Raw genomic sequence first — 7870 nt, 5'->3', positions numbered from 1 at the left:
ATCCACCCCCTCCCCCCCAAAAAAAGAGAGAAAAACTTTGGCAAGCTCTGGGCATCAAATGCTTTTTTTAAACTTTTGATATGAAGATTTGGATTTTTGTTTGTTTGTTGTGTTGTTGTTTTTAAATTGCAAACAGCTGACAATGACCAGGACAGCAATGGCCAATGGTATGTGTGAGGGGGCTTAACACTTTCAGCCTCAGTCCCAGTGCTGAGAAAAGTCATCTTCTGGAAGCGTTATTTGCATCATGGAGAGATTTCCCATTGGCATCAGTAGAAGAATAGGTGTGTCAGTGTGAAAACTAGGTAATTTCAAGCAAGGGTTGCTCATCACCTGGCTGTATGACAAATAATACCTGTATGGCAAATATAATAGGTATAGAAATCAAACACTTATCATAAATCAGCATTTGACAGGCTTACTAAAAAAGCAGACTGGTTTTCCCTTTTTTTGGAGTACAGCTGAAGCATTTTCTGCAGAGCCCACTGTAAACACTTCACACTGATGATAACAGGTTTGTTTACATGTCTAGAGGTGGCATTCAGAAACCTTTCACCATTGCCAAATTTTTCATGACCCCAACATTGAGCTAAGAGCCATTTCAGGTCAGGACCCAGAGTTTAAGAAGCAGATGTTTCTCTCTCTTCCACCAATTCTGCAATTTCTTTTCTAGGCAAAGTAGATTCATTTACTGTCTTTTTTGGAGACAGGTAAAAGCTTCTCTATTTCAGTGGGTCTACACTACAATTCACTACTCAGAAGGTGTGAGTTTTGCACAATTTTCATACTACATTTCCTATTTGTTGTTTTAACTGCTGTGGACTGACTTGAGTTCCAGATTGGAGAAAAAGTAGGGTAATAGCAAGAAAAGTTTGGCTCACTCTTCACCCACTTAATCAAAGTGCTACTCACATAGACCTTGCCCATTTGTCCATTCTTTCCTCTCTTCAAAGATCACTTAGAGTACTGTGTGTATTTTTATTTAAGTCTAGAACTTTTAGTCAAAAAAGTGATAAAAATATTCTGGGCTGACTTATCCACATGTCAGTGTGGATACTATATTTTAACTCCTATCGAAAAAGGATCCATCCCCTTCTCTGAGTAAAGTGGCAATAGGCAAGAGCTTAGTCCATCCTGGGAGAACTTAAAAGAAGGACCATTCCTCTTTATTCCCTCTGTCGCAATGCTGCTGCTGGCCTTTTTGTATGGGAAAATGGCAGCAGTGCTGGTGACCAGGGACGGTGTTGGCACATGGAATCGTCTTCAACTTACTTATGTGTCACATCAAATTCCAAAATTTTAGTCCTAAAACTTGTTCTCAACTTATACACAACATTGACGTACATGAGTATATATGGTTGCAATTATTTATAGACTGGTTTTCTCCAGCTCCTTCCAGATAAGTCAAAGCAACTGAAATTATGTTTCCAGTTTCATCTGAAATGTTGGCCATTCATTCAGCAAAAATGTGCAGTCATGATTCAAAAGGAACATGTTAACAGTGCACCCTTCGAGGTAAAAATTTGAATGGGACATCTGAAGAAGAGAACGTCAAAGCGAGTGAGATCCAGGAGTAGAATAACTAGATGTAGTCATATTGAAGTCAGTGGATGGGTATCATTTCAGGGAATTTGGGTCTAAGTATGATAACGTCCAGATCCAGCCCTGTTTCATGAACCTCCTTTCCCTTTCCACAAGAAAGATGATGATGATGATGATGATGATGATTATTATTATTATTATTATTATTATTATTATTATTATTATTATTAAAAATTGTAAGACTGGTTTTAATTGGTCTGGTTTTAATTCCCTACTAAACGCTTTTGCAAACCAGCAACACATTCTGTTTCAGATTTGGTTTTAGGGGATGTGCTATATCCCAAATTAAAAGTTAAAAATCCTTTTAAACCCAAACCCTAGATGTGAAATGATAGAAATGTTTAAATACTTCTTCCACAGAAATTAAATAAATAATAATGTCACTTTAAAAAGGAAAGAGATTTGGGTATTATGCAGAAATATAATTGTACATGCTTAAATATAGCCCCAATTCATTTGAGTTAAATGCATTTTTTTATGCAGCTGGTTTCTAGGGTTTCAAAATTCACAGCTCTCTCCAGGCTGTGCCCATTGTATGGAATGTTGTTTTTATTGAATTTAGTGGCATATCTTCCCATTTCATCTCGTCTGCGCACATTTTAGGTATGCTTTCATAAATCACTTGTATCCTGCATAAAGATGCTGCAGGATGTTGGCTTCTGTTTGTACTTGGATGGATGAAGCAAACACTTCAACATATTGACCCCGGTGAAGTTAGACAAACTTGTAACAACTGAGTTTGGCTACATAACATTAATTATATTACCAACAGCATTCATAGTAATCCGTGTATACTAGAACTGGCTTGGCAAATATTTGGCTCTCTAGAAGTTGTTGGGTTGCAATTCCCATGACTCTTAGGCAGGACAGCCAATGGTGAGGGATGATGGGAGTTGCAATTCAGAATTTCATTTGGGCTGGCACATGTCCTTACATTAGGGGCAGAGGAACTGCCCTTGAAGGAGTTATCAAATGTGCTGAATCAATCCTGTCATCCAAATTGCTTGAAGAGCTTCTCGAAAGTTTGCATTAAATCTGGGACTCGATTTGCTTCCCCCAAATAAATCAGTGCCAGTATAGGGTGCTGCTGCTCCACAACCATATTGGGTTAGGTATAGTGTCATTTTATGGTTTCCAATCCAAAAGAAGGCAGTCTCAATCTAATAAAAGATTAAGATTGCTCTGTCAGCTTGGCTTGGTCCTGACCTATTCACTCTTGAGAAAAGACACATTGAAACCATGGGACTCCATGGAATTGCAGAATCGTTGATCCCTATGACTGTTTAAGTCCCCCTTCGTGTCAGTGGATGTACTCTAAGTATGACCAAATGTAAATCTAGACTCTCGATGGCAAAGGAATAGTATTAAATTCTTACTTAAAAAAAATCAAAACAAAACATGGGTTCTCTGTGCCTTAGCATGACCAACCTTGGTCAACTGCAAGTTAAATGGCTGTTCTAGTGTTCTTAATGGTGGCACTAAAGATATGTATTTGGTTGCAGTGACAGTTGAAGTGAATTATGGCATCTGCTCAGACCTGCAGAGTTTTGAATCAAAATTACTGCATCTTTAGGACTCCTTCCTTGGCCGATCGATATCCGGGACTTGAAACGACCTGACGAGATGCTGCACAAAAGACGAGTACGGTTGTTTGTTTATATCCAAGGTCTGAACAAAACAGAGGAGTATAAATGTAAATATGTGTATCTGAAATGAAATCATAGGTTTGTGGTTTAAACAGAGAAATAAATCCATTTTCCCCATTGGGAAAGAGAAGGAGAAGAAAGGAGAATGTAGGCTCCATCATTGCTTTAGGACTTTATTTGCACAGAAGATGACAAAGGTGGCCGCATAAAAATGTGCATTATTCCAAAAGGCCTGCGTGCAAGCTCAAAACAGTGCGCTCTCTGGAAAAACCGCCAATGCGGGTGCATTTTGGCACACAAAAGCCAGCCCGCGCCTTAGACCACAGTGGCCGGCAGGTGGCAATATTGGATGCAGGTTGGCACCACAAAAGCGTCAAGGTCCTCTTTTGTCTCACCCCCTTTAAAAATAAAACACCACGGCATAACAACCTGATATTCATTAGCTTGTTCAGAAAATGTCATTGAGGCATCGTTTAACCTGTGAAAAAAATTACTAGGTTCTTCAAACACTGCAAGAGAGAAAATAAAATTCAAACATGGTAAGGAATTGCATTGTCGACTCACAGCATGGTTGGTTTACTCCAGCATTCATTCTGTTTGTTTGATGCTTGGATACGCACAAGAAGCTAGCCTGAAATATATTTGTTTGCAGCCTCTGGCCTTCAAAGGCACACTATTCCTTTACAAGGAGATTCCATAAACAATAGGGCCATGAATCTATACAATCAAATGCACACATAGCATAGCTTTTGCAAGCAGGTACCATGTGCATTTTATGCATCCAGAGTGAAGTAGTAAGCCACCTAAACTTGTTTTAGGAGCCAAACCAATTATATTCATTTCTTTTTGAGCTCAGCCTATAGTCTAAGCTATACCTAAGCAATATCATTTCATGACCCTCTGAAAAAAATGCGAGAAGGATAACCAAAGCAGAGCACAGCTCATTTAAATATATTTATTTTAATGGATTTTTGTGCCCTTGACTCTGGCTGGGTTTTGTATGCTAATCTTTAAACGATGGCTAGTTTTGGAATATGGCAATATATGAAATGTTACGGACAAAGAGATTTAAATGATGTGGAGCTATTGGCCTGAAGACTGTTATTAGATCAGATTAGAGTAAGCACATTTACTCAATGGATTTACTTAGGTGTTGACTCACTAGAATGGGTTTCTCCCAGCTGAAATTAATTGATATGATTCAGGACATCGTTAGAGGTTATGTAAGATGCTGAATGTGAAATAGATTTCTAGGTGATTGGTAGCATGTTTTGAACAACAAAATGATGTTTAGTAAGCAAGCAGATTGTTATGGTATGAATACATTGCAACCCATAAGAATAAGATGTCAATAAACATGTATGAATGAGTGTGACTAAAGAGAGAAGAAATGTTAACATGCCAAAATGTTCTTTCTATAGCCTTTTGATATTTATGTTTTGTTAGTCATTCTTAAAATGTGTGTAGATCGAGAATAAACTTATCTGAAAATGTAGTTCAATGATTTAAAATGATGTAGATGGATAGATTACAGACATATTAGCAGAATGATATGAAGAAAAGAGCATGAAGGAAAGAGAAACTGAAGAATATTTCTGTTAATATCCATTTACGTGGTCACACAGACACACAAAATCCATCACCATTGTCACCATCTTTATCTTCTTCATTTCCTCCATTATCTCCTGAATGCACTAAAATATTTCCCAGAGAAATGATGATGATGATGATGATGATGATGATGATGATGATGATGATGATGATGGGAATGACACATCATCATCAAAAACTATCTGGTTGACCTTTGGGGAGGAGGGGGATACGATTTATTTTATGAAAACGATAGAAGAATTGTAGTAAAGACCTCCTGATATGGAAGAAAATAATCTCTATCCCCTTTATAAAAAAATCATTGTCGTTGACCTTTGGGGGAAATACCATTAATTTTCTGAAATGGTTAGAAGAAATGCAAGTAAGGTTTACTGATCTAGAAGAAAAAGAACATTTTTAAAAATATACCAATTTCATCATCATGATTCAGTTTGGAGAAGAATATTTTACCGAAAAGATTTGCAGCATCCTTAAAACAGTCCAGCGAAGCCAAGAAACCATTGTATTCCTGGATCTTTCAGTAAATAAATGACATAATCTCTTTATCTACCTCCGCAGCTTGGATCTGGGGAAGCCACAATAACAAACATCCGAAGGCCACAATCACACAAACCCGAGTGGGCCAAGCCTTGATCAGACACAACTCCAAGGGAAGAGCAGCTAAGAAGAACAGATAGCTTTATGGAAGGATGAAATGATTCGCAGGATTTTTTTTGCTATGAATAAGGCCACCCCTGTGTATTAGTCTATTCTAGTGGTCAGCCCTTTGTTTTATAGATTTCTGTCCTCCCTGAAACGGCCTCCTTTGCCTGTGTCCCAGGTGTATTTGGGAGAGAGGAATATGTGTTTTTTCCTCCTCTGCAGTTGGTGTGGGACACAGTCACTGACCCCTGGGACCCCTGTCTGATTGCGGATGGGTGCTGCTGTGCCTTGGGGAAGGCAAGGGGGTGACAAACACTGTGGGAGGGAGGGAGGGGAGTCGGGGAACAGTGGCGCCCCCACTCCTTGCAGCTGGGATGTCTTGAGAGCCGCTCTCTTGGCATTCACCGCGTGCCTTAATTGTATGGACATTAAATCAAGGTCCGCTGTGAACACGCAGAGAAGGGCCCGGGAGGGGACAGGGAGGGGGTGCTTGGGAGGAAGGCCAAGCCCAGGGTGGGACTGGGTGGGGAGAGGGAGGTGGGGAGAACGGGAGGGACCCACACAGGAAGGCACACAGGCCCTGACCCCTCTGCCCTCGCCTGTCTATGCGTGCCAACCAACATGAGCACTGCCATACTCCCCAATCCATGGGATGCAGCATCCTCTACTAGGACACAAGTGAACTCTGTCTCCCTCTAGTGTTTCCCTTTGCCTGTGCAGCCTTGTCCAGGGACTGCAACAAGGAGGAAGGAATACGCCATCTCAGCTCCCCTATAATCCCCCTCTATGTGCAAGAGCAGAGGCAGAACATCTCACTGCAGGCAGAAGGGGTCCATGCACTCTCCTAGCTCCCCTTTGGCTGCTTTGAGTCTCATTGATGAGAGGCAAGAAGGAAACAAACAAATAAACAAACAATAATGTCCCCTCGTGGCTATGCACTCATATCATCAACCACTATCTAGTTCTGCCTAACCAAAGCAAGCACACGCACGCGCACACACACACAGAGTCTTATGCAATGGCAGGACAAACCACTCCTTCCCTTTCCATGCCCACAAATAGCATCCCAATCTAACACCCATCTACTCATCCATCCCTTTGCTCCTGGGCAGAATTAAGCACAAACAGAACAGAGACATAAATGAAAGGGTATGCTATTTCAGAACCTCATAGATTAGCACATAACATGCATCTCTGGAGAATGCTTGTTTTTCTTTTTAAAAAAATCCAAACATACCTTTTCCTCACTGTTTCCATTTTCTTCCCATCCACATCACATCCAAGAGAAAGGGTCTGGTATAACATCGCAGAGCCCCATATTCATAAGTGCATTATTTAAACAAATAGATTAGAATAAATTAGAATGAAGGGGGAGTGAAATGCTCCCAGTTTGGATAGCTAGCCAGACCTGGAGAACCCGACCTCTAGGATGCCCAGCCTTGCACCAAGGCAAAGAAATCCTTGTGCTTGTCGAGAGAAGAGGAGGCAATGTCAGGGACGAGCATCATCCCCGTGCCATCTGCTTCTCTGAGGGTGGAGCAAAAGCCACCCTCCTCCTAGAGATTCCAGCTCAAACCAGGCAGCTTTGGGGATTAAAGGGGGAGAAAGAAGCTCTAGTCTGGCAACTGCTTTGCAGCTCACACAGGCTGGCCAATCTCTTAATGCACTGCCAAACGTGCCTTGATGGAGCCTTGGGTGGTTCCAGAGTTTTCCTATCACATGCTGCTCCAAAAAGTGGGCGCATCACTGAGCTGCATAATTCTTGCACTATCTGTGTGCACCTCTATCTATATCTCTCTATCCATCCCTTCCTCCCAACATGACATATATACATAGTATACCATGCATGCATTCCTTTCAAGCGTTTCTCCATCCCCATTTGCCTCCCAAAGAGCATTCGCAGCATCTCTTAACGAAGAAGCGAGGAAAGCAGGTCCTCCGTCAGAAGGAAAAACACAAACCAGCGCCTTCTAAAAACACACACCGGCAGGATGCCTCCAAACCCGCCTTTCCAAAAAAAAGGTAAAAATAAAATAAAATCGTTCTCGAGCTCCGAGAGGGATTTTCTCAAACCCCAGACAGTTGGGGGGGGGGGGGACACAGCATATGGAGAGATAGTAACGCCAGCAATAAATTAAAAATATAATATAATATACAGAAAATAAATAAAGGATACCTGGGAATTTAGGCACCGTCGGAAGGAGAGGAGGAAAGTGGGGCGCAGGGGAGGGAAGGAGGGAGGAGAGGAAGAGAGGAGGGCTGGCTTTGGGAAGGCAGGAGGAAAAAATAAATAAATAAAGCCAAGAAAAACAGATTTGATATGCAGATTATCCCTTTCTGATTCTCTCTCTCTTCTCCCCCCCCCCCCC

General features: G+C 41.2%; 1 non-coding gene across 1 annotated transcript; it reads right to left on the bottom strand.

Moving 5' to 3' along the window:
* Nucleotides 1-5874: 5874 nt before the first annotated feature.
* Nucleotides 5875-5975, bottom strand: mir124a-2 (microRNA mir-124a-2). Its single transcript, NR_129832.1, has one exon. It is a non-coding gene; the product is annotated as a microRNA mir-124a-2 (primary transcript).
* Nucleotides 5976-7870: the final 1895 nt, after the last annotated feature.

This window comes from Anolis carolinensis, chromosome 4 (assembly GCF_035594765.1).
Source record: "Anolis carolinensis isolate JA03-04 chromosome 4, rAnoCar3.1.pri, whole genome shotgun sequence".
NCBI classification, from domain to species: Eukaryota; Metazoa; Chordata; class Lepidosauria; order Squamata; family Dactyloidae; genus Anolis; species Anolis carolinensis.
Note: the sequence above shows the minus strand (reverse complement) of the source record. Positions and strands in the feature narration are given on the sequence as shown.